This window comes from Triticum aestivum, chromosome 2B (genome assembly GCF_018294505.1).
Source record: "Triticum aestivum cultivar Chinese Spring chromosome 2B, IWGSC CS RefSeq v2.1, whole genome shotgun sequence".
Taxonomy (NCBI): Eukaryota; Viridiplantae; Streptophyta; class Magnoliopsida; order Poales; family Poaceae; genus Triticum; species Triticum aestivum.
Window position 1 is genome coordinate 157,964,849 of NC_057798.1, and position 27,877 is coordinate 157,992,725.

Consider the following 27,877-nt stretch of genomic DNA (forward strand, 5'->3'; position numbering starts at 1 on the left):
TACAACTTTGCAAAGCTAGAGCAAGCACCTTGATGGGTGAATAAGATAGGCCATCCTCCACCATGCCAAGTTTGTTAGCCAGTGGATCGTTCCACAATACTCCTCTCGTGCACCCATTCTCATATTCATTTTGATAATGTTCAATATCTGACATGCATGAAAACATAAAAACAAGTGAGATTTTCTTTGTAATGGAGAAGTGATTCTAATCCAATACTGCCTCCGTGTAAACCCCTTTGTGTTATCTCTGTAATTCTTTTAAAAGATGCCATGCATGCTGTAATTTGTTGTGTGCATTAATATAATGTGGCCTACTACTCAAAATATGAGAGCTCCAGAAGTGATGACACTTCGCAGATGATAGCTTCAACATATAGTAAAGAAGAACAAGTCGACCTGACCTGACAGATTCAAAATATACTAAGGGAGAACAACTCGACCGCAAGAGAAGAGTATCATCTTAAAGAAGAGCAGAAGAGCAAGCAGATTGAAGATATTACAAGTCTTTCAATACAATGTCGGTTGGCCACCCATGATGAACCAGAGCGCACAGAGAAATACTATTCTTTCCGGTCTCTCCATATGTGGCTCACATGCATTTCGAAACTAAAGTAGGAACATTTAGCTCACCAATTAAACATCTCTCAGTTTTACTTATATCAGCAATAATATCAGATATGGATTTGTACAACTAAGCTTGTTTAGCTTGATGGGTGGAGCAGTGCTATTACGACACGAACCATGTAGGCTGATTGTGGTCATCATAAAATGGGGAAAACATAAGCATGATGGGTACAGTGTTGACTGTGGCAGTGGGATGGCAGATCTGAAGCTGCAAACCGCGCAAAGGGTAGTTAGCAACCGATGTTTGCTTTGAAATAACAACTAAGATTTGGTATGGACAAGAAAGTACGGTCAACAAGTGACAAAGAAATGCAATTATGCTGTCTCTCTATATGTCGCGACATGCATTTGGAAACTCAAGTGGGACCTTTAGCTAACCAATTAAATGTGTCGGTTAACTAATATCAGTATCATATCACAATCATATTTGAACAACTAAGCTTTCGAATTCTGAGTGTTGTGTTGTTTAGCTTGAAGGGTGGAGTAATGCCAGTACGACAGAAAGCACCTACGCAGATCATAGTAGAGTAGATAAAAGGGGAAAACCCTAAGCATCAAGAGAAAAATCAGGAAAGTGAAACTAGCTGGACCAGTGGGTGGTGCACATGCTTTTCGAAACGAATATAGGAACATTAGGTGACCAATTAAATATTCTCTGTTTTAGTGATATGAGCATCATATCAGATTTGTATTTCAACACGTAAGCTTTGGGTTGAGGTCTTGAGGAGCAGTGCTAGCACGACACGAAGCACCTACGATGATGGTAGTGAATATAAAGGGGGGAAACCATAAGCTTTACGAGTATAGTGCTCGTGCCATGGCGGATCTGAAGGTGCAAACTGGACAAAGCTACTTCACAACCAGTGTTTGCTTTCAACTAGCCACTACGATTTGGTACAGACAAGAAAAGTACAGTAAACAAATTACGATCTATTTTCCGGGTGAGATCAATAACTTAAGCACATATGGAAGAGTACCACCTCTCTTGCGACGCCGTGTAGGCCTATGCTGAGACGTTAAGGGTGCTGCGGGTGCGATGGTTGTCGGCGGCGAGGAAGAAGACTTTAGACGGCAGACGGCCGGGTCGGGGGATATATCCTGTTGCCGTGGACGAGGAGGTCGTAGGAGTGGCAACGGGAAGGTGGACGACGGTGCCGATGAAGCGAGAGGAGGCGATGAAAGGATCCTGGTCCAGCACCGTGGATGAGAGACGTCCATCTCTTGCAGTGGATGACGGGGTAGGGGTAGCGGCTCCGGCAAGGTGGAGGATGGGGTGGCGAACGGAGGAGGCTGGCCGCAGTGCGGAGGTTGTCGTGCCGCCAACGGTGTATGAATGGGGAAATGGAGGGGAGGGGGGGATCTCAAACTTTGGGACGCGCTTCTTTGAAATGGGGGAAAGTTACGAACTTATCCCCCATTTAAAATTTCGAACATCACGTCGGTTGGGGATAGGACGGTAATCTCGCATCTCCCAAATATTTGCCGGTAACTATTTCAGTCAAGGAGAGGGTGTTTTGCCGCCGACAGTTGGCGCCCACGGTGTATGAACGGGACTGACAGGTAGGGCGGTTGTGTCACGTCTGATGGAAGTTACACATCTGCCCCTATTTAAAATATTAGCCTACATCGATTTCGGACGAGGAGTGTTTGTTTTGCCGCCTACCGTGTATGAATGGGGAAATAGAGGAAGAGACACATGTCTTTCGGACGAGCTTGAATCAAATGTGTTTTGCCGCCCACGTTTGGCGCCCACCGTGTCTGAATGGGCTCAGAGGCCGTCGTGTCACGTCTGATTGAAGTTACTAGTCTACCCCTATCGACAGCAGTGTAAATCCGGTCGATAAGGATGTACTCAGTGTCAGGGGTAGATAGTAATTTCCATCTCGCAAACACTTGCTTCGGGCAGCCCGCAAATTATAGTGGGTGTTTAGCCGCTTCGTTCAAAACTTGGGAGAATTAGCATTCACGTTTGCCCTGGGACCTGGCAAACTAAACTCAAATCCAATTTGTATTCGATTACGAATATCCAAAGATAATTATACATTTTGTTATTTATTTCTTCAACACCACAACAAAGATTTATTCCACCTTTATATATGATTATGATTTAGAAATGCCATGATCTTCAAATTCAGTAGGTTGGATACACTCTGATTCAAATAGTTATTTCATCCAATACAATATGCTCACACAAAAAACAATCCACCTTATGTCAATCATACAAGTATTGAGGATTACCTCGCCTAAAAAATTCGGATCATTACAACACATGGACAACATGGAATTCTGGACAACATAGGGGGTCTTGCAACATAATCCATTCAGAGATATGACACAACATGCAAGTACAATAATCTAATGACAATTTCAACTGGTATCTAAAGAAGAACCGGGATTACCTTGGGCTTCAGATAGCAGAAACAGCAGGACCTCCTCCGTCTTCAAATGCAACATTCTTACTTCCTCCAATTCTTGGGTTGCTTGCATAATGCGTGCCGCTAATTCCGTAATTTCCAGCCTCAAGATAAAGATTACCTCATTCATGGCAGTCACACCATCTCTTTCTGCCTCTAGTAGAGCCTCAAGCACTATAATATTTGTGCTCAGACTGCTCTCCGGCGGTGTTGCCTCTGAACTGCTACCATCTGGTAACATGGATGGTGCACTGCTTCCACAAATAGATTCTTGGGTTGTACATTGTGTCCTAGTGTGAACGACATCCTGAAAGGTTTCCGCTGGACATAAGTAAGAGATAGTTATCGTATGATCCAGGCAGTAAGCTTACATGGTAAACGACGAACGAATTATTGCCGAGCATGGCAAACTATATTTGAATGGTTGGAAGCAGCATCAGGCGAAAAGAAATTAAAATGGTAAGATGAAACTAGTGATGTAAGTGGAAAATAATCGACATCCGCCAGTCCCATCTAGTTAGTTTTTGCTACCTCCCTAGTTCATTTTCCTCAAAAAACAAAAACTCTTCTGAACTATCATACCACTAGTGGACTTTAATCGGGATTAAAAGAGACCAAGTTGACATCCCTAGTTCAAAGGGAGTGTACAACCACTATATTTAAGTTGCCAAGGCATCTAAGCAGTTGAAATAATCTGAGAAAGCACTTAACAGTGTGGCCTCATATAAACTATGAACACAGTCTTGTGATGAAGTTGAGAGGAAAAGTTAAGGACTCAAATGAAATAGGCATGCATTTCTTTATGATAGTACAACAGGCACTGCTGACATATTGCCCAACTCAGGTATAGCGTAACAACAAACAAGCATTTGAATCAAGCAATACAGGAAAGCAGACAACTGAACTATTTGTAATTCGGTAGGATTACATGTTGAGGGCACAAGCCAAGAAAGCAGCCCACTCGCATTACATTTCACATGTACTAAAACACATTGGCTTACCATATGTTGTTGTGAAGCCTAGCTGCTGTTGCAATGTTCTTTGAAAATATCGTCAGCATCCCGTGGTTGCAAATAATAGTTGTTATACTTTATTCTGCACCATCTATTTAGGTAAAATTAATTTTAATCGCATGCACTGATCCAAATTGATCATCAATGGTTCATCTAAACTAATGAAAGAAGGGTGTGTGCATACACGACAATATATCTGCTTCCCTCTATTTTTATGCTTGTTCGAGGTGCCAGCCCCAAAAGAACAAATATTTTGCTTGATGGGGTTGGCAGCTCCATAATTAATAGAAGCATCAAATTAGTCATGCAACTTGGGAAGATTAAGAACACACAAACAAGTAATGAACAGAGGCTCGGAGCAGTGATGTAATAGCTAGCATCAGAAAATGTAGGGTAAAACGAACAAAAAGCAGCAGAACCACATGCTAGTTTGCTGATGTGTAATTAAGCATAGAGAACATTAACCAGTCTGATGAAACCAACAGGTGGCATCAGAACAAAACTAAAGCATATTAACTATATCTGCACTGGTATGTAATTTAGCACATGTAACATGTCCACTGCCAGAAGTATGGCCCTACAGGTGCAAGCAGAATAACGCATCTCATGAAAAACTAAATGATGCCCTGAAGAAATTCAAAGGTGCGGTGCTTATGCTAGAAAAGTGAACGTAGGCGCCGGCCGTTGGATGATAGTACCTGATTCTCGGCGGCGTATGGGTATCGTTGTCATACTTGATAGCTAAGGATCATCGATGGTGCTCGTGTTGCGGTTGACTTTGGGCCGGCTTTCGCCGTCGCTGAAGCGGCTCCAGTGCTACGGTTGTGGCGCCTGTCGACATACAAGAAAGCTCATCTGTGGTAAGTGAACAGTTGCACGATAAAGAGAAAAACCAAAGGAGTACAAATCGAAATAACCATGAGGCTATAGCGTCGGTAAAGCAGGGCCGGTGGAGTTGAATATGGCGTACGTGGAGCGGATCCGGTGCAGTGGACGAAGGCTTCGGCGGGCGCGTTGTACAATGCTTTCGGTGAGGCGGATCTGTTACCGAGGACAAGGGCTTGTATGAAGGGCCAGCGAAGGGGTGGACGAGGGAGTCAGTGAAGGGCCTACACTGTGGTGGACGAGGGCGCCGGTTAAGCAGATCCGGTGCGGTGGACCATGATGGCGGTCAAGGAGATCTGGAGCGGTGGACAAGCCAGTCGCTGAAGCGGCTCCGGTGAAGTGGTGAGTTGGCAGTTGGGGGTTCCAAGGTGCGGAAGGTAGATCCGGCGGGGTGTGAGGTCCACCGCTGCGGCGGAGGACTAGATTCGGCGGCTTGCCGTGGTTGGGGGGTCGGGGAGCGGAAGGGGAGGGGCTCTGGGGAAGAACGTTGGGGGCAAAGAGGGGAAAACAATGGAGTTACCAAAGCAGCCCTTTTCCGTTCATGTGGCAGGGGTAAAAAAGGAATATCGCAGGGCTAAACTTTCGGGCGCGTGATATTTCGATGTGAGCGGGAAGTTTGAAAGCTTTTGGCGCCTAAAATTATAAGTACTAGTCATCAACCCGTGCAACTGCACGGGCTAGTTATTTATATTTTAAATGCGTAGAATAATATTTAAAAACATTGTTTATGTTATATAAGAATTAATAATGAATTCACATAGTTTGTATTAAGCTTTTGAAAGTTTACTTTCAAACATTATTGGTTTTTAATGTAATCATACACCAAGATTATATTTGAATGTATTGAAAGGCATGATAGTGTTGTTATTATTAGCAAATACAATATGCATATTCTCTTTTGACATGTGCCAAAAGCTCATGCCAAAACAAAATTTATGCCGCAAAAGAAAAGCATAGGTCAGCAACGTTTCAGAAACCGGAATGCAAATGTGGGAACATATAATATTCTGATGTTAACGGAAAACCACAAACGAAACTGAACACTACTTTCATGTATATCAGGGGAGCAACATAACATGCATATTCTTACCATTCTACCACACATGTAACTAAGCATGAGCTCATGAATTACTACAAATAGATAACACCCCGCGCGTTGCTGCGGGAATTTGTCGTACTGCATAGAAGAATGATTTAGTCTAAGAAATAATAACCACATAACTTTTTTTGAACCTTGGATGGAACAATATGAAAAGTCAGGAAACATTGTTTAGAGCATCTCCCTATTTTCTTAATTAGAAATTCAGAATGCTTACCCAATTGTTCTTCAAATCAGAAAGGTTTGTAGGTGAGAGAAATTGGCTGGACTTTCTGCCGGAGAGAAGGTGCTTGGAGACCGAGCGGAGCTGCTAAAAAGAGGCTTCCTACCACACCCAAATCAGAGAATCAATCTAAAGCTAAATCACAAAAATTGCTCAGATCCATGCAAAGAAAAAGGAAAGAAAAATTGCTCAGATCTGAAAAGACAGAGGAAGGAGAGCCCCCACCTTTCCTGCAGGTGATGTTCGAGGATGGCGCCGACGATGGCGTATGTGGATCATGGTTAGCACTGGGCACGGGCTCGGGCCACCGGAACCCACACACTCTATTGATGGGCAACGGGGCTCAGTTTAACCGGTGATCATAGGAGCCCGGGTCGGCAGATGCGTGCAGGTCTGTGGTGGCGTGGCACCATCAGCAGTTCAACATCACCATCCGCTACTGAAGGAGAGGATTTTTTTCGATCTGGTAGTTGTGCAATATCTGATCCGATGGCTAGCTATATACTGCTATTGAATTGGATGCAATAATAAGACAGAGAGATGATTCGTTTGCGTGAGTAAAACTATACGGGGGAGATGAAGGGAAAGGAAAAATAAAGAGGAGGTAAAACGCCTTTTTAGGGGAAGGAGGAGATGAAGATGAGACGCCGACGGAAGTGAGTTATGATGCGTCTAGACTTCGGTCAGGCTGCTTGTGATTGGAAGAGGAAACGGCGGCCGCTCGCTTCAGGGAGAATTTTTCTTCCTGAGTGGAAGAGCGCGCTAGGTGAAAGACCGAGAGTGGTTGGTCACAGAAAAAAGATTAATTGAGTGTTGTTTGGAAACTGAAGGGTGATGTGGCACTATGGTGACGTGGACAGCTTGCATGTTGAGATAAATCATATAGTGGGGGTGAACTTCTTAAGTACTCCTTATCAAAATATAAGTCGTTCTTTTAATCTAATCTAGAAAAAAACATCTTATGTTGTGATACAGAGGGAGTACATAGTTTCTTCCTGCATTCTATATTATCCTAGTGAAACTCCTAAAAATTTGTATGCACTGAACATCACAATCACAATGACTGTGTGTTTTTATCCGGATCTTAATTGACCTATCCGTTGTTGCACCTCTAGTGTAATATCGTCCATAAATTCACCAGTAGCCGTCACTTAATGAATTCTCTAATAATCTGTCGTCACTTAATGAATTCTCTAATAATCCAAGAGATCAAGTGGAAGTAGTATCAAATGCATCGCACTGGATGCTAGTGTCATGATATATATGCACACACTTTACAAATTTCTCTTCAAATTGCACCCAAATACGTGTAATTTTTGTTTTATAAAAGAGAAACAATGACCTTGGAGTAAAGGTACACGTAACCATGCTTTGTAAATTTGATAAATAACATTCTAAAGTAGGTATTAAAAAATGTGCACCAGCAGGCAACTACTTCCGAGGTAAAACATAGCTATAGCTTCTACAGACTGAGTTTTATATATTCTAATTTTGTTGTGTGAAGTTAATGATTATTGCGAGTTAACAAATGGCATTTTCTCAAAGAAATTATTCATAATAAATATATTGTGCGGATATTAAAAAATGATTAGTTTAGTAATTATTGGCTAGGCAAAACGTACATATTCACATTTGATTGTGGTGTAGAAATTAAAATGCAGGAAAAAAGAGGTAACAACACACACACACGCATATTAGAGGAGAGGCTGCTATAAGGGTTACTTGATGAAAAAAATATACAATGCTTTGCATCATAGAATTATGACAGTATAGAGCAACTAAACATATACGACATCAGACCATCAACTCCTCAGAACAAAATATAATAAGAAGCATTCAGTCCAGTTTAAGAAAGAGACACATCATGTACATGCTAGTGAGTCCATTATTGTTCAGGGTTTCCTCCCTGTTTCATCAAAACTTGATGAAAAAACTGAATACCAGTGACTGGAGAGCAAACGGCCATAACTTAAAACATATATCTGATCACCTTAAGGGTTCGATTTGTATCATGTAAACTAAATATTTCCAGTCTAAATGGAATTCCATTTTTTGATGAAAGGTAATATATCCTTCATGAAAGACTATCTGTTCATTAAAAACTGCAACAAAAGGTTGACTAAGATATCATCATCGAAGTGTACTGTATCAGGTACAACAAAAAAATTCTCCTAGAACATGCAGTTGACAACATGGGCAAACCTCAGCACAACCTGTCTCAGTACTTGCACTGGGAAGATCTGATTTATGTTAAACATGGAAAAATGAACTTGTAGCTCTGCTGTGATGTGCACACCTGCTGTAACGATGATTGATGCGCCAATGTCCTGTCTGGCACCTTTTATCACATCAGCTACCAATATGTTGACATAAAGAAAATTGAGAACTAAGTATCCGAAGCAAACTATGTCGTAATTCTTATTATTGACATTGTGCTGGTCAATTGGTCACTGACGGTAATCCTTGTTTCTTAAACACTATCCAAAATAAAATTAAAATATAGTTGAATATCATCTAGATCTTTCAACCAGGAATAGGCTTGAGGTTGCAGGGCCTATTTGATACGTGCAGGTCTAATTCCTTTTAATGTATGCATGGACATGTGTGATTTGCTTTACAAATAAAAGAACGGCGCTCTAATAGATCATAACCATTAAATTTAGAATCCTAAAGGCTAGACTAATCTTTTGGTGTGGATTAATGTCTGGAAGTAAAAACGACCCACTTGCTATGTGCTATAGCACATCTCGAAAGTAATTTATAGAATATCAAGCACATTAAGGCCCATCAAAAAAGATAGTGAGTGATGTAATGATACAGCATATTGATAGAAATGTGCAACGAACTTGCGAAAAGTTGTCTAAACAATGAATATATATGTTTTGTAAAGCTGACATCAAAGACCATATATCCTCCATCTTAGACTGCAGAACACACATAGTAAATTAGAAATTGGAAAAGTGCACACTGAATGAGGAATAATAAAATACTCTTAGATCATCACCTGTCACAACACATCTACTCTTATGTTGGTACTGATTGGCATTATTTCTTAATGATAAGTAAACTATGGCGAGAAAGAAAACAAATGGGGAAATTCATGATACATGGGTTCTAAATGTAGTGATGTTTTGTCTGGTTTTCTGAAAATGTAGTTGGTGGAAAAAGAGGCTTTCAACTGGCTAATATACATCACTTAATTAATTGGCACATAAAATTTGTATTTAAGGTTAATGATGAAGTAATAAAAATAAGACGATAGCCATGTAAAATTAGATATTAGTCTTCAGAAGAATGAACACTGAAAATTCAAGGAACTAACCTTAAAAAGTAACAGGAAACATGTAGTTAGTACTCAAAGAGAACATCGGGAGTCTGTAGCAGTCATCACCCAAACGCATGGCATATATGATGCACCAATTGGTTCGTTCTTATGTAGCCAAAGTTGGACTATACTACCTGCCATCTATCAATCCAGCCTGCACTAATAATAATGATAACAATGTGACGATTTCAAAGATATTTATGAATAATGTTTGAATTGTTAGATAATCTTAAAATCGGCATGATGTCATTGCATCCCTCGCTGTTATATATACCCATGTAATCCCACTCCCCTTGTAAAACTCAGATCGAAGTAATAATAAATACTCAGGCCAATGACAGGCGTCGCGTGCGTGCGGCGTGCATGTGTTTCAGCAAGATTTTGATCTACGTTGTGTGCCTGCGGTTTGCCTGCTTGTTTGCAGCCAGCCGGAATCAGTCCACCTGCCTTCTTGGATAGCTGGTTGCGTACATGTGTGTGTTGCTGGCTAAAGCATTGGCCAGCAGCTTTCAATCGGCTACGTACCTGTGCAACTTCTCAGGCCGGCAAGTATTCAGTAGGCCCATATTGTTTCTTGTTGCTGCCTCGGAAATAATCTATGAGGGTATACATGGAAGAATTTTATTAGATGAAAATGACCTCAATTTTAGACAAATATAAGTGGTCAGCATATCTGTTCACGGCTTTCCTGGGGATACTAATTCAACTTATTTTAATACTCCCAAAACTAGGCTATATATGAATGTGAACATCAGGTTAGAACAGTCCAAAAGGAGCAACATACAGTCAATTTTTTCATAACTCATGTAATTACTCTAGGAGGTCCAAATACCAATCAAGGAATGAGAAAAGAAGCCCATTCTCACATATCGTTTGAACAAACATCTGCCTGACATTTGTACTGGAAAAACGAACTGCAGCTTCCTTGTCCCTTAGTCTCACATGAAAAATACTACAGTCATATGAGATTTTCTTGAAAAATACCACATCTCATTATTATATGTTGTGTTCTAATAAGAACTCATTTTTAGTAAAATATGATAGTCATGTTCTAGGGAAGGAGAAAACTAAACAGGGTCAACTAATTGCAGAAGCTAGTTGTACGTACCTTCAGTATGAAGGTGATTAGAGGTTGTATCCACCTTGAGTATGAAGGTGATTAGAGGTTGTATCCAACACATTGCCATGTCTCTATGTGCGCTGATTAATACATTAGGCTATTGACCTCCAATGATGCTTAATACCTGCATGGAGTGTCTCTGTAGCTTACTGCATATCCATCGGCTGTCAAAAGCAGTCAAGCATTATCATGCAAACAAACTAAGAAAGAGAAAGATCTGATGCACATTGTTAGTGTAATCGCAGTACCTACCATGGGTACAGAGATACATAACATGCATCGAATATGTGACCCCCAATTTCATCCATACACAGCTAGGGAGATAAATCTGTACATCTAGAAGGAGGGAGTACCATGTTGTGAGTGTCAAACTGTCAACCACATCGGCAGAGATGGATCATGGCTGTTGTTGCCATGTTTCTCGAGTAGTACGACATCAATCATAGCAACAATCATGGACGAAATACGTACTCTTCTGCAGCAGATATCACGCAATGGTGCCATCTCAATATTCTCAAAGAAAAGCCGGAGAAGATCACCCGAATATCGAAGTCCATCCACCCAGAACCTCTACTTTGGCATCTCCGCACCTGATCATGGCCCGTAAGCGCATCGCATCTTATGCCCCCTTCCTCCAGCGTGCAGCTGCAATCCCGTATGTTCCAGCATAGGTGCTCCGCCCTGTCGCACGTCAAGTCGTATCCGCAGACCTTGGCTTGATTCCTTGCCTGACATGATGCCTGCACGATGCTTGCACATAGTTGCTCCAGCCAGAAGGCTGGCTTGGTTAACCTGAACACACAAGTGCACAACCTCCCTGATCAAACGTCCACTCGATCGATCTTTGCAGATTAATTTAACAAAACTTTTTGTTAGATTGTGGAAGAGAAAAGAGGCAGAGGAGGATGCTGCCTGTGGGAGCTCGAACCTAGGGCCAACATCATCACAGAGAGCCCTCCATGGCCGAGCACCACTGCCGCCCCGAGTTCTTCAATGCCCGGCCTCCAAGGTCGCCGCGAGCCCTCCACCGCCGGCGGGATCCGACCCCAAGCCGCCCAATCTGGTCCATCCCCGTCCTCTTGCGCCTCCTGTCTCCGTGCCTGAACCGCTCAACCGCCGCCATCCCCACAACTCTCATCGGTGTCATCCTCGTATGGAGAGAGAAAGAAGAGAGGTCGGGGATAGGTTGTTTTTTGGGGAAGAAGACACGAACTGCATGTTTTTTTAGTGGAAGAGAGGTGGGGATAATTGCCGTCAAAGGAGTCATCTCAACTGTTCATCTTTTGATCCAATGGTAATTAATGATTTAACTGTAAGGATTAACCTGGTGCCTCGTATGGTGCCTCCAATTAGTAAATATAAGATATAAGATATAAGATTCTGCTCTCGTACGGCCGACTATGATATCATGGCCGACAATTTGTTTGTTTTGCACGCAAAAAAAAATGCAAGTTTTGAAAATCAATGTCTCCAACTCAAAACTTAGATTGCCCATTCAATTCAAATATGGATCATTGAGCTGCTATAAGCAAATACCATCATACGGTCCAATTCAAATGAAATTCCAAATGTGTTTATCCTAAATATGATGACAAAAGCGAAAATGTGTATGTGTATGAATAAAGTGAATGATTATAAAGTTTGAACATCCCCGTATGTGTATATCTCTAGGTTTGATATATGAATTTGAAATCACGAAATTCCGGCTTAAAAAATGTACCTCCGTTTAAATGAATTACAAAAGCTAATGATGGAGTCGAATTCCAAAATTCCAATCTTAGGTTTGTAATTCTGGTACATCAAGGTATATCACGCATGTTCAAAAGTATCGTTATCTCATAGTACAAACTGTGAAACAAATTGATCAACCATGAGTGCACAATATCTCAATTACGCTAAAGTCCCTCAAATATAGACACCTCACTCTTTATCTGAAGTCATCCCCCCCCCACCACACACACACATAGAGAAGTCGTTCTCTCCCCCAGACACCAACACACGAGCACATTAGCACCCCTCTCTCTTGTAAAGTCCGGACCCCAACATAGGTCTCTATCACTTTGTCTCCCGGGCATGCACACATCTCTTCCCTCACTCTCTAGGTCTCCCGCTATCTCTCTTACCCAAGCACACGCACTATGTAGAGTGTATATTTCCCATACACACAAAACGTTGCCCCCAAACGTCTATCTCCCTAGTTATGTGGTTCTCGCGCACTCACCTCACACACCACCCTCACTGCAAACAAGCACACTTTGTCTCCTTGTGCACCACTCTCTTTCTATCTCTCCCACATGCGGACCCGCCCTAGCTCCTTCCCTGTATACATATATGTCGTGACTCTTTGCATAGCTCCCTAATGTATAATCGTTCTCGATTTCGCACATTGTTCTCTACACCATCTATTCTAGATCTCTCATGAAGTCCCTATCACACACACGATGACTCGCTTCCCCTGCGTCTCCGTTCATAGGCCAATTTCGGACAAATCAACATTGTCTCCCTATCTATACACCATTTATGGACACAAACGACCCCTCTCGCCCCCTCTCTTCCTCTCTCTCTGTCTCTCTGTCTCTGTCTCTGTCTCTCTCTCTCTCTCTCTCTCTCTCTCTCTCTCTCTCTCTCTCTCTCTCCCTCCCTCCCTCCCTCCCTCCCTCCTCCTCCCTCCCTCCCTCCCTCCCTCCCTCCTCTCTCTCTCTCTCTCTCTCCGTCGCTAGCTCTCTCTTTCTCTCGCTCTCACACCCCTGCCCCCACACACACTCGATGTCTCTTTCAAATAGTCTGCTCCCCCCGCCCGCACCCGTGCTATCTCGCTACTACACATGTCACACCATTCCCCCTTCCCTTATACTAGGTTTACATCATCAGTGGTCTCTCTACTCCACATACTCTCTCTCCCTGTCACATACAAACGCATGCACAAACACACACAGACACACACAAACACCCATTTATCTGGATCCTCATCTCTCCCCATGTCCGCATGTGTATCTCACACACTCACTCTCTAATTATATATATGTGTCTCCACGTTACACAACACAAAGCCCCATGTACATGTCTCTCTCTATCCTCCACACACATAGACACAAAGAATATGTTATCATTGCCTCAGTCTCTAACATATCGCACACGCACACTCTCTCTCTCTCTCTCTCTCTCACAAACACGCCCAACAAGGGTTTCCCCATGAATAACTTACCGTCTACTCATCAACAGTCGTGGCAGTACGGCGAACACGAGATGTGAAAAAGAATAAATCTACACATGCTTAGACCACCTAGTATGACTACTAGGACTAGAGCAAGCCAAAGAGCGCGCCGCCGTCACCCCCGCCTTGTCGGCGATGGGAAAATCTTTGTTTTACACAGTCGAGAAGTCATTGTGCTAAGGCCCCACATGCCGAGGCGTTGAATAGAATGTAGATGCTAGTTTACGGAAGCAAGTATCGATAATACGTTTGTATCTCCATACTTATGTTTCTTCTTTTATAAAAAACCGAGTTGGTGATGATGGTATGTGTGCCATCTTGCAATATAGACCGTCTGATCTATATCTGACGGATGGAAATTAAACTAAAAGATACCCGCATCCCTCTCCACATTTGCAGACAAGACCTTCCCTCGTTCATCCTTATCTCCAACAAACCTCATTGTTGAGCAATTAAGAAAGGAAGCCTCTGGAACAAACTGGCCTAGTGGCCGCTGCTGGTGTCGTCAATCCCCACGCCTCCACTCAGTCCGACCACCAACCACCACCACACCCAACTCCTCTTCACCTTATCTCATATTTCTCGAGATATCATTAGTTTTTACACATGAGATTATCCCGCAAGGGTCAATCACAACAAGTGTTTTTATAAAAAATGCATCTTGATGTTCCGTTAATGCATAGATCTTGCTAGTACTCCTACACAAGACTAAGTTGGTGATGCTGGTGTGTCTGCCATCCGTCGTTTCTGACAATTAGGGTGTTTTGTACCAAGTTTGTGAATAAGTATTATTCTAATTATGATTCGTTGCAACAGACATGAACATTGCTAGTATTTCCAACCATGTATTTTTTTCTAGTATTCCATAGTTTTGAGTTTTCCATCAAGATATTAGTCACTCATGGTTGATATTTACTTTCAATCATGTACACATATGCACTATGTAACTAGCCTTGCTTATTGGCTTCCAAAGCTTAACTTCCACTCCTACTTACAATATGTAGAGTATTTGACAAACAACTACCACTTTCAACCAGCCCTAGGAAGAATCTATTGTACAAAAAATAGCAAAAACATACCCAAAATTTCTTAATCCACACCAAAAACTACTACTACCCCCGTTTCAGTTTACAAGTCTTGCGCGTATACCTAGGTTGTCAATTTTATCACCCTAATATAAACTATATAGCAGAAATTATACCTTTTGAAAGTAGAAACTCCATAGTTTATGTTGGTATATTTTTTGTAATATATGACTTGTATTAGGTTGGTCAAATTGACAACCTAGGGGTACGCGCACGCCGTGTAAACTGAGAGAGAGGTAGTACCTAGTACTCCTACCGATTAGGTTCGTTTAAACCCATTTATGACTGGGTTGGCCCACACATCCGTGCTAATGAGGCAGCTTAAACCAACACATTTTGTTTGACCGTTGACACGAGGGACCCACATCTGACCTTCTATCATATTATTCCCCCTCAAATTCATTATTTTCCTGAACATTACTTCAAATAGTACTGATGCGTGTTCGTCGGTGGCGCCGGTGATGAGCGAGTTGGCCGCCGCTCCGCCGGATGGGCCGGACGCCGCGCTGGCCTCCACACGGGTTGGCAGGCTAGCCCGAGCGTGCCTCACGAGCGAGCAAGCCGCCGCGCTGGCCTTTGCTCAGCCAGATGGCTGGCCTGAGCGCGGCGCGTGTGAGCAAGTCGCCGCACCGCCGTGCCAATCTAGCTAGCAAACCTTGCATACAAGCAGCTGGACGAAGCTATCTTGGATAGCCAGCGGCCGCGAGCGCCGGACGGAGCTGGCATCCGGGCTGCCGCAACATGGGCTTCGCACCGCCGGCGGTTTTGATCTCGCCTTCTGCCGGTGGCGGTAGCTGCGTCCCATGGCCGAGGATGACTAGGTGGACGGGCCGGAGGTAGGAGGTGACTCGAGGATTTTGGTTGGTAAGATCATGTACAATGGTTGATAAGGTAGTCTTATCTTAAGTCTGCCACGTATGCAAGTGGTAGTAGTTTCTTGGCATTTTAGTGGTTTCTTGCATTATTAGGGGTTTCTTGTAAGGAACAATGTACGTACTACTAGCGACAAAAGGCGATTCTAGGATGCATTGTACTCCAACGAGTACTACTAGTGGTCGCGGGAGTGTATACCTCGTTTTGTGGGTTCGATCCCGGCCGAACGCACGGCGGCCTTTAAAAAAAATAGTACTACTACACTTCGCTACGAGCCAATATTTTACACGGGTAGTTTGAGTTTTGAAGTCAAACGGACGTGCGGCCCCACAATCTGGGTGCACTGGACAGCCTAGCCACATGAACGGGTTTCCTTCCTAGCATCCCGTGGCTCGCGTGCTCGCCCTAGCCGCACCTCGCTTGCAGCTTCCTCATCAGCTAGTAGTAGCATATTTAAACTAGCGCCTCCCAATTAAGCCCGAGGAGCCGGAAAAGCCTGGCGGGGCACTGGGAACTATGCAATATGGCTCTGTACTCTATGTAAAGTGTTGTACTACTAGTACTCTGTAGCTTGTGGCGTTGCACGCATGGACTTCACTCCATTATCGGCTCTACTATAAAAGAAATTCCTCTTGACGTGTTTTTTTTGAAACAGAGGCGAAAGCTTTGCTTCATCTCATTCATAAAGAAGGAACTACTAACAAAGTTCGACGAGATCCATTACACCTCTACAAAATAGAAGCGAAAAGCCTAGTCTCGCTGTATCAAATAACTCAAATGTTCTGCCCCCGTAGACCGCAGTAACCGTCACTGATAAACAGGCTGCTAGTGTGTGCGTGAGAGGAGCGGCTGAGTAGGCCAGCTACTCCTACGTGAGAGGAGCGGCTGAATATAGCACCGAGAGTACCCACTAGGCCACTACGCAGGTGTACTTCCCCTGCATTGATAGTACAGCGATGGTTCTAGAGAACAGTAGTACCCTCCACTTCCAACTGTAGCTCCTTGGCCCTGAGATTCAAGAGTTCAAAACTGGTGCACTATACTAGACTAGACTAGACTAGAAGTACAGTACATTGCACTAATACTCGTAGTTGAGAAAAGTAGTACTGGTACTGCTACAGTACGAGTATGTACTCCTCCGTCACATAATGTAAGACGTTTTTTGACACTAGTTGGCGAGTACAAAAAATGGCAAAAACATACCCAAAATTTCTTAATCCACGCCAAAAACTACTACCTAGTGCCAAAAATTTCTTACTAGTGCTATTAGTTACAGTATAATGCAATCCCATGACGTTCCATAATGCTAGTACTAGTAGTAAATAATAGCCTCACCCCTTCGCCGAGGAACGATCTACAGTTGGAAGGGACGAGGCCCTGCGGTTACTACGCTCTTATCTCCTCCCCGCCAGTTCCCCTCCCCCCGAAGAGAAGGCAATTCATCGCTGCTCCCACGGATTCGCCAGGCGATTCTCCTCCTCGTCGGGGCTAGGAGACCTTGGACGACGATCCTCTGGGAGAAATCGCACGCCGCTCCGACGTCCTCACCGCCGCAAGACTCGGTGCTTCTGTTGGGGAACGTAGCAGAAATTCAAAAATTTTCCTACGTAACACCAAGATCTATCTATGGAGAGACCAGCAACGAGTAGAAAGGGGAGTGCATCTACATACCCTTGTAGATCGCTAAGCGGAAGCGTTCAAGTGAACGGGGTTGATGGAGTCGTACTCGTCGTGATTCAGATCACCGATGATCCTAGTACCGAACGGACGGCACCTCCGCGTTCAACACACGTACAGCTCGACGATGTCTCCCACGCATTGATCCAGCAAGGAGAGAGGGAGAGGTTGAGGAAGACTCCATCCAGCAGCAGCACAATGGCGTGGTGGTGATGGAGGAGCGTGGCAATCCTGCAGGGCTTCGCCAAGCACCTACGGGAGAGGAGGAGGTGTCACGGGAGGGAGGGAGGCGCCAAGGGCTCAGGTATGGATGCCCTCCCTCCCCTCCACTATATATAGGGGCAGGGGAGAGGGGGGAGGCGCAGCCTTGCCCCTTCCTCCAAGGAAGGGGTGCGGCTAAGAGAGGGGGAGGAGTCCATCCTCCCCAAGGCACCTCGGAGGTGCCTTCCCCCTTTAGGACTCTCCCCTTTTTCCTATATCTTGGCGCATGGGCCTCTAGGGGCTGGTGCCCTTGGCCCATGTAGGCCAAGGCGCACCCCCTACAGCCCATGTGGCCCCCCGGGGCAGGTGGCCCCACCCGGTGGGCCCCCGGGACCCTTCCGGTGGTCCCGGTACAATACCGATGACCCCGAAACTTGTCCCGATGGCCGAAACAGGACTTCCTATATATAAATCTTTACCTCCGGACCATTCCGGAACTCCTCGTGACGTCCGGGATCTCATCCGGGACTCCGAACAACATTCGGTAACCACATACAAGCTTCCTTTATAACCCTAGCGTCATCGAACCTTAAGTGTGTAGACCCTATGGGTTCGGGAGACATGCTGACATGACCGAGGCGTTCTCCGGTCAATAACCAACAGCAGGATCTGGATACCCATGTTGGCTCCCACATGTTCCACGATGATCTCATGGGATGAACCACGATGTCAAGGACTCAATCGATCCCGTATACAATTCCCTTTGTCTAGCGGTATGGTACTTGCCCGAGATTCGATCGTCGGTATACCGATACCTTGTTCAATCTCGTTACCGGCAAGTCTCTTTACTCGTTCCGTAACACATCATCCCGTGATCAACCCCTTGGTCACATTGTGCACATTATGATGATGTCCTACCGAGTGGGCCCAGAGATACCTCTCCGTTTACACGGAGTGACAAAATCCCAATCTCGATTCGTGCCAACCCAACAGACACTTTCAGAGATACCCGTAGTGTACCTTTATAGCCACCCAGTTACGTTGTGACGTTTGGCACACCCAAAGCACTCCTACGGTATCCGGGAGTTGCACAATCTCATGGTCTAAGGAAATGATACTTGACATTAGAAAAGCTTTAGCATACGAACTACATGATCTTGTGCTAGGCTTAGGATTGGGTCTTGTCCATCACATCATTCTCCTAATGATGTGATCCTGTTATCAATGACATCCAATGTCCATGGTCAGGAAACCGTAACCATCTATTGATTAACGAGCTAGTTAACTAGAGGCTTACTAGGGACATGGTGTTGTCTATGTATCCACACATGTATCTGAGTTTCCTATCAATACAATTCTAGCATGGATAATAAATGATTATCATGAACAAGGAAATATAATAATAATCAATTTATTATTGCCTCTAGGGCATATTTCCAACAAAACAAAAGGTATATGTGATATACATGTAATTGATGTGTACCTTACTAGTGCCCGTAGTGGCTCCTGGGTGAAACGAGTAGGAAAATTTTTGTGAAACGAGTAGGAAAATTTTTGTTGCTAGATGAACTCCTAGATGATCTTGGTGAAACGAGTAGGAAAATTTTTGTTTTCTGCAACGTTCCCCAACAGTGGTATCAGAGCTAGGTCTATGCGTAGTTCTTCTTGCGCGAGTAGAACACAATTTGTTGTGGGTGTAGATTTGTCAACTTTCTTGCCGTTACTAGTCCTTTCTTGCTTCAGCGGTATTGTGGGATGAAGCGGCCCGGACCAACCTTACACGTACGCTTACGTGAGACTGGTTCCACCGACTAACATGCACTAGTTGCATAAGGTGGCTGGCGGGTGTCTGTCTCTCCTACTTTAGTTGGAGCGGAATCGATGAACAGGGTCCTTATGAAGGGTAAATAGAAGTTGACAAATCACGTTGTGGCTTTAACGTAGGTAAGAAAACGTTCTTGCTAGAACCCTAATTCAGCCACGTAAAACTTGCAACAACAATTAGAGGACGTCTAACTTGTTTTTGCAGCAAGTGGTTTGTGATATGATATGGCCAAAGTTGTGATGAATGATGAATGATCTATATGTGATGTATGAGATGTTCATGCTATTGTAATAGGATTCACGACTTGCATGTCGATGAGTATGACAACCGGCAGGAGCCATAGGAGTTGTCTTTATTCTTTTATATGACCTGCGTGTCATCAAGAAACGCCATGTAAATTACTTTACTTTATTGCTAAACGCGTTAGCCATAGTAGTAGAAGTAATAGTTGGTGAGCAACTTCATGGAGACACGATGATGGAGATCATGGTGTCAAGCCGGTGACAAGATGATCATGGAGCCCCAAGATGGAGATCAAAGGAGCTATGTGATATTGGCCATATCATGTCACGTTTATTATTTGATTGCATGTGATGTTTATCATGTTTTGCATCTTGTTTACTTAGAACGACGGTAGTAAATAAGATGATCCCTCACAATAATTTCAAGAAGTGTTCCCCCTAACTGTGCACCGTTGCGACAGTTCGCTGTTTCAAAACACCACGTGATGATCGGGTGTTTTATTCAGACGTTCACATACAACGGGTGTAAGACAGATTTACACATGCAAACACTTAGGTTGACTTGACGAGCCTAGCATGTACAGACATGGCCTCGAAACACAGAAGACCGAAAGGTCGAGCATGAGTCGTATAGAAGATACGATCAACATGAAGATGTTCACCGATGTTGACTAGTCCGTCTCACGTGATGATCGGACACGGTCTAGTTTAACTCGGATCATGTAATACTTAGATGACTAGAGGGATGTCTAATCTAAGTGGGAGTTCACTAATAATTTGATTAGTTGAACTTAATTATCATGAACTTAGTCTAAAATCTTTGCAATATGTCTTGTAGATCAAATGGCCAACGTAGTCCTCAACTTCAACGCGTTCCTAGAGAAAACTAAGCTGAAAGACGATGGCAGCAACTATACGGACTGGGTCCGAAACCTGAGGATCATCCCCATAGCTGCCAAGAAAGATTATGTCCTACAAGCACCGCTTGGTGATGCACCCGTTCTCCCTGTAGAACAAGACGTTATGAACGCTTGGCAGGCACGTTTCGATGACTACTCCCTCGTTCAGTGCGGCATGCTTTACAGCCTAGAGCCGGGGCTCCAAAAATGTTTTGAGAGACATGGAGCATATGAGATGTTCGAAGAGCTGAAAATGGTTTTCCAAGCTCATGCCCGGGTCGAGAGATATGAAGTCTCCGACAAATTCTTTAGCTGTAAGATGGAGGAAAACAGTTCTGTCAGTGAGCACATACTCACTATGTCTGGGTTGCATAACCGCTTGACTCAGCTGGGAGTTAATCTCCCGGTTGATGCGGTCATTGACAGAATCCTCCAGTCGCTTCCACCAAGCTACAAGAGCTTTGTGATGAACTTCAATATGCAGGGGATGGAAAAGACCATTCCTGAAGTATTTGCTATGCTGAAATCAGCAGAGGTAGAAGTCAGGAAGGAACATCAAGTGTTGATGGTCAATAAAACCACTAAGTTCAAGAAAGGCAAGGGTAAAAAGAACTTCAAGAAGGACGGCAAGGAGGTTGCCGCGCCCGGCAAGCAAGCTGCCGGGAAGAAGCCAAAGAATGGACCCAAGCCCGAGACTGAGTGCTTTTATTGCAAGGGAAGCGGTCACTGGAAGCGGAACTGCCCTAAGTACTTAGCGGATAAGAAGGCCGGCAAAACATGTTGGGGAACGTAGCAGAAATTCAAAAAAATTCCTACGTATCACCAAGATCTATCTATGGAGAGACCAGCAACGAGTAGAAAGGAGAGTGCATCTACATACCCTTGTAGATCGCTAAGCGGAAGCGTTCAAGTGAACGGGGTTGATGGAGTCGTACTCGTCGTGATTCAGATCACCGATGATCCTAGTGCCGAACGGACGGCACCTCCGCGTTCAACACACGTACAGCTCGACGATGTCTCCCACGCCTTGATCCAGCAAGGAGAGAGGGAGAGGTTGAGGAAGACTCCATCCAGCAGCAGCACAACGGCGTGGTGGTGATGGAGGAGCGTGGCAATCCTGCAGGGCTTCGCCAAGCACCTACGGGAGAGGAGGAGGTGTCACGGGAGGGAGGGAGGCGCCAAGGGCTCAGGTATGGATGCCCTCCCTCCCCTCCACTATATATAGGGGCAAGGGAGAAGGGGGAGGAGCAGCCTTGCCCCTTACTCCAAGAAAGGGGTGCGGCCAAGAAGGGGGGAGGAGTCCATCCTCCCTAAGGCACCTCGGAGGTGCCTTCCCCCTTTAGGACTCTCCCCTTTTTCCTATATCTTGGCGCATGGGCCTCTAGGGGCTGGTGCCCTTGGCCCATGTAGGCCAAGGCGCACCCCCTACAGCCCATGTGCCCCCCCGGGGCAGGTGGCCCCACCCGGTGGGCCCCCGGGACCCTTCCGGTGGTCCCGATACAATACCGATGACCCCGAAACTTGTCCCGATGGCCGAAACAGGACTTCCTATATATAAATCTTTACCTCCGGACCATTCCGGAACTCCTCGTGACGTCCGGGATCTCATCCGGGACTCCGAACAACATTCGGTAACCACATACAAGCTTCCTTTATAACCCTAGCGTCATCGAACCTTAAGTGTGTAGACCCTACGGGTTCGGGAGACATGCAGACATGACCGAGATGTTCTCCGGTCAATAACCAACAGCGGGATCTGGATACCCATGTTGGCTCCCACATGTTCCACGATGATCTCATCGGATGAACCACGATGTCAAGGACTCAATCGATCCCGTATACAATTCCCTTTGTCTATCGGTATGGTACTTGCCCGAGATTCGATCGTCGGTATACCGATACCTTGTTCAATCTCGTTACCGGCAAGTCTCTTTACTCGTTCCATAACACATCATCCCGTGATCAACCCCTTGGTCACATTGTGCACATTATGATGATGTCCTACCGAGTGGGCCCAGAGATACCTCTCCGTTTACACGGAGTGACAAAATCCCAATCTCGATTCGAGCCAACCCAACAGACACTTTCAGAGATACCCGTAGTGTACCTTTATAGCCACCCAGTTACGTTGTGACGTTTGGCACACCCAAAGCACTCCTACGGTATCCGGGAGTTGCACAATCTCATGGTCTAAGGAAATGATACTTGACATTAGAAAAGCTTTAGCATACGAACTACATGATCTTGTGCTAGGCTTAGGATTGGGTCTTGTCCATCACATCATTCTCCTAATGATGTGATCCCGTTATCAACGACATCCAATGTCCATGGTCAGGAAACCGTAACCATCTATTGATTAACGAGCTAGTCAACTAGAGGCTTACTAGGGACATGGTGTTGTCTATGTATCCACACATGTATCTGAGTTTCCTATCAATACAATTCTAGCATGGATAATAAACGATTATCATGAACAAGGAAATATAATAATAATCAATTTATTATTGCCTCTAGGGCATATTTCCAACAGTCTCCCACTTGCACTAGAGTCAATAATCTAGTTCACATCACCATGTGATTAACACTGACAGGTCACATCACCATGTGACCAACATCCAAAGAGTTTACTAGTCTCATTAAACTAGTTCACATCATCATGTGATTAAGACTCAATGAGTTCTGGGGTTTGATCATGTTCTGCTTGTGAGAGAGGTTTTAGTCAACGGATCTGAACCTTTCAGATTCGTGTGTGCTTTACAAATCTCTATGTCATCTCCTAGATGCAGCTACCACGCTCTATTTGGAGCTATTCCAAATAATTGTTCTACTTGGAGCTATTCTAAATTGTTGCTCCATTATACGTATCCGGTATCTCTACTCAGAGCTATCCGGATAGGTGTTAAGCTTGCATCGACGTAACCCTTTACGACGAACTCTTTTACCACCTCCATAATCGAGAAAATCCCTTAGTCCACTAGTTACTAAGGATAACTTTGACCACTGTCCTGTGATCCATTCATGGATCACTCTTGTACCCCTTGACTGACTCATGGCAAGGCACACTTCAGGTGCGGTACACAACATAGCATACTGAAGAGCCTACGTCTTAAGCATAGGGGACGACCTTCGTCCTTTCTCTCTATTCTGCCGTGGTCGATCTTTAAGTCTTAACCTCGTACCTTACAACTCAGGCAAGAACTCCTTCTTTGACTGGTTCATCTTGAACACCTTCAAGATCATGTCAAGGTATGTGCTCATTTGAAAGTACTATTAAGCGTTTTGATCTATCCTTATAGATCTTGATGCTCAATGTTCAAGTAGCTTAATCCAGGTTTTCCATTGAAAACACTTTCCAAATAACCCTACATGCTTTCCAGAAATTCTACGTCATTTCTGATCATTAATATGTCAACAACATATACTCATCAGAAATTCTATAGTGCTCCCACTCACTTCTTTGGAAATACAAGTTTCTCATAAACTTTGTATACACCCAAAATCTTTGATCATCATCAAAGCATACATTCCAACTCCGAGATGCTCACTCCAGTCCTCAGAAGGATTGCTGGAGCTTTGCATACTTATTAGCATATTTCAGGATAGACAAAACCTTCCGGTTGTATCACATACAACCTTTCCTCAAGAATCGTCGAGGAAACAATGTTTTGACATCCTATCTGCAAGATTTCATAAATAATGCAGTAATTGCTAATATAATTCCAACAGACTCTTAGCATCGCTACGAGTGAGAAAGTCTCATCGTAGTCAACTCCTTGAACTTGTCGAAAAACATCTTAACGACAAGTCGAGCTTTCTCAATGGTGACACTTACCATCATTGTCTTTCTTCCTTTCAAAATCCATATGTACCTAACAGCCTTACGACCATCAAGTAGTTCTTCCAAAATCTACACTTTGTCTTCATACATGGATCCTCTCTCGGGTTTTATGGCCTTGAGCCATTTATCGGAATCCGGGCCCACCATCGCTTCTCCATAGCTCGTAGGTTCATTGTTGTCTAGCAACATGACTTCCAAGACAGGATTACGTACCACTCTGAAGTAGTACGCATCCTTGTCATCCCACGAGGTTTGGTAGTGACTCGATCCGAAGTTTCATGATCACTATCATAAGCTTCCACTTCAGTTGGTGTACGTGCCACAGGAACAACTTCATGTGCCCTACTACACACTTGTTGAAGTGACGGTTCAATAACCTCATTAAGTCTCCACCATCCTCCCACTCAATTCTTTCGAGAGAAACTTTTCCTCGAGAAAGGACCCGATTCTAGAAACAATCCCTTATTGCTTTCGAATCTGAGACAGGAGGTATACCCAACTGTTTTGGGTGTCCTATGAAGATGCATTTATCCGCTTTGGGTTCGAGCTTATCAGCCTGAAACTTTTTCATATAAGCGTCGCAGCCCCAAACTTTTAAGAAACGACAACTTAGGTTTCTCTGAACCATAATTCATACGGTGTCATCTCATCGGAATTACGTGGTGCCCTATTTAAAGTGAATGTGGTTGTCTCTAATGCCTAACCCATGAACGATAGTGGTAATTCGATAAGAGACATCATGGTACGCACCATATCCAATAGGGTGCAACTATGATGTTCGGACACACCATCACATTATGGTGTTCCAGGCGGTATTAATTGCGAAACAATTTCCACAATGTCTTAATTGTGTGCCAAAACTTGTAACTCAGATATTCATCTCTATGATCATATCATAGACATTTTATCCTCTTGTCACAATGATCTGCTACTTCACTCTAAAATTACTTGAACCATTCAATAATTCAGACTTGTGTTTCATCAAGTAAATATACTCAACATTTACTCGAATCATCTGTGAAGTAAGAACATAATGATATTCACTGCATGCCTCAGCACTCATTCGACTGCACACATCAAAATGTGTTACTTCCAACAAGTTGCTATCTTGTTCCATCTTACTGAAAATGAGGCTTTTCAGTCATCTTGCCCATGTGGTATGATTTGCATATCTCAAGTGATTCAAAATCAAGTGAGTCCGAACGATCCATTTGCATGGAGTTTCTTCATGCATATACACCAATAGACATGGTTCGCATGTCTCAAACTTTTCAAAAATGAGTGAGTCCAAAGATCCATCAACATGGAGCTTCTTCATGCGTTTTATACCATTATGACTTACATGGCAGTGCCACAAGTAAGTGGTACTATCATTACTATCTTATATCTTTTGGCATGAAAATGTGTATCACTACGACCGAGATTCAATAAACCATTCCTTTAGGTGCAAGAGCACTTATTCAGGTTTAATACTAATCTTGATGGTAGAGGGAGCGTGCGATGTTAGATCACATCAAACTTGGAAACACTTCCAACACGTATCGTCAGCTCACCTTTAGCTAGTCTCCGTTTATTCCGTAGCCTTTTGTTTCGAGTTACTAACACTTAGCAACCGAACCGGTATCTAATACCCTGGTGCTACTAGGAGTACTAGCAAAGTACACATTAACACAATGTATATCCAATATACTTCTATCGACCTTGCCAGCCTTCTTATCTACCAAGTATCTAGGGTAATTCTGCTCTAGTGGTTGTTCCCCTTATTACAGAAGCACTTAGTCTCGGGTTTGGGTTTTACCTTGGGTTTCTTCACTAGAGCAGCAGCTGATTTGCCGTTTCATGAAGTATCCCTTCTTGCCCTTGCCCTTCTTGAAACTAGTGGTTTCACCAACCATCAACAATTGATGTTCCTTCTTGATTTCTACTTTCGCGGTGTCAAACATCGCGAATACCTCAAGGATCATCATATCTATCCCTGATATGTTATAGTTCATCACGAAGCTCTAACAGCTTGGTGGCAATGACTTTGGAGAACCATCACTGTCTTATCTGGAAGATCAACTCCCACTCAATTCAAATGATTGTTGTACTCAGACAATCTGAGCACAAGCTCAACAATTGAGCTTTTCTCCTTAGTTTGCAGGTTAAGAAAGTCATCGGAGGTCTTATACCTCTTGACATGGGCACGAGCCTGAAATCCCAATTTCAGCCCTCAAAACATCTCATATGTTTCGCGATGTTTCAAAAACGTCTTTGGTGCCTCAACTCTAAACCGTTTAACTGAACTATCACGTAGTTATCAAAACGTGTATGTCAGATGTTCGCAACAACCACAGACAATGTTCGAGGTTCAGCACACTGAGCGGTGCATTAAGGACATAAGCCTTCTATGAAGCAATGAGGACAATCCTCAGTTTACGGACCTAGTCCGCATAATTGCTACTATCAACTTTCAACTAATTTTTCTCTAGGAACATATCTAAACAGTAGAACTATAGCGTGAGCTACGACATAATTTGCAAAAACCTTTTGACTATGTTCAGGATAATTAAGTTCATCTTATGAACTCCCACTTAGATAGACATCCCTCTAGTCATCTAAGTGATTACATGATCCGAGTCAAACTAGGCCGTGTCCGATCATCACGTGAGACGGACTAGTCATCATCAGTGAACATCTTCATGTTGATCGTATCTTCTATACGACTCATGTTCGACCTTTCGGTCTCCGTGTTCCGAGGCCATGTCTGTACATGCTAGGCTCGTCAAGTTAACCCTAAGTGTTTCGCGTGTGTAAATCTGTCTTACACCCGTTGTATGTGAATGTTAGAATCTAACACCCGATCATCACGTGGTGCTTCGAAACACGAACTGTCGCAACGGTGCACAGTTAGGGGAGAACACTTCTTGAAATTGTTGTAAGGGATCATCTTATTTACTACCATCGTTCTAAGCAAATAAGATGTATAAACATGATAAACATCACATGCAATCAAATAGTGACATGATATGGCCATCATCACTTTGCTCCTTTTGATCTCCATCTTTGGGGCTCCATGATCATCATCGTCACCGGCATGACACCATGATCTCCATCATCATGATCTCCATCATCGTGTCTTCATGAAGTTGCCTCGCCAACTATTACTTCTACTACTATGGCTAACGGTTAGCAATAAAGTAAAGTAATTACATGACGTTTAAGTTGACACGCAGGTCACAAATAAATTAAGACAACTCCTATGGCTCCTGCCGGTTGTCATACTCATCGACATGCAAGTCGTGATTCCTATTACAAGAACATGATCAATCTCATACATC

At 43.8% G+C, this 27,877-nt stretch overlaps 1 long non-coding RNA gene across 1 annotated transcript; it reads right to left on the reverse strand.

The window, feature by feature from the left end:
• Window positions 1–4,790: 4,790 nt before the first annotated feature.
• On the reverse strand, window positions 4,791–11,877 carry LOC123040916 (uncharacterized). The gene is made up of 4 exons (XR_006418323.1): window positions 11,632–11,877; window positions 6,484–11,495; window positions 6,253–6,360; window positions 4,791–4,882 (listed from the first exon to the last, which is right to left on the reverse strand). It is a non-coding gene; the product is annotated as an uncharacterized lncRNA (long non-coding RNA).
• Between the last annotated feature and the right edge of the window lie 16,000 nt (window positions 11,878–27,877).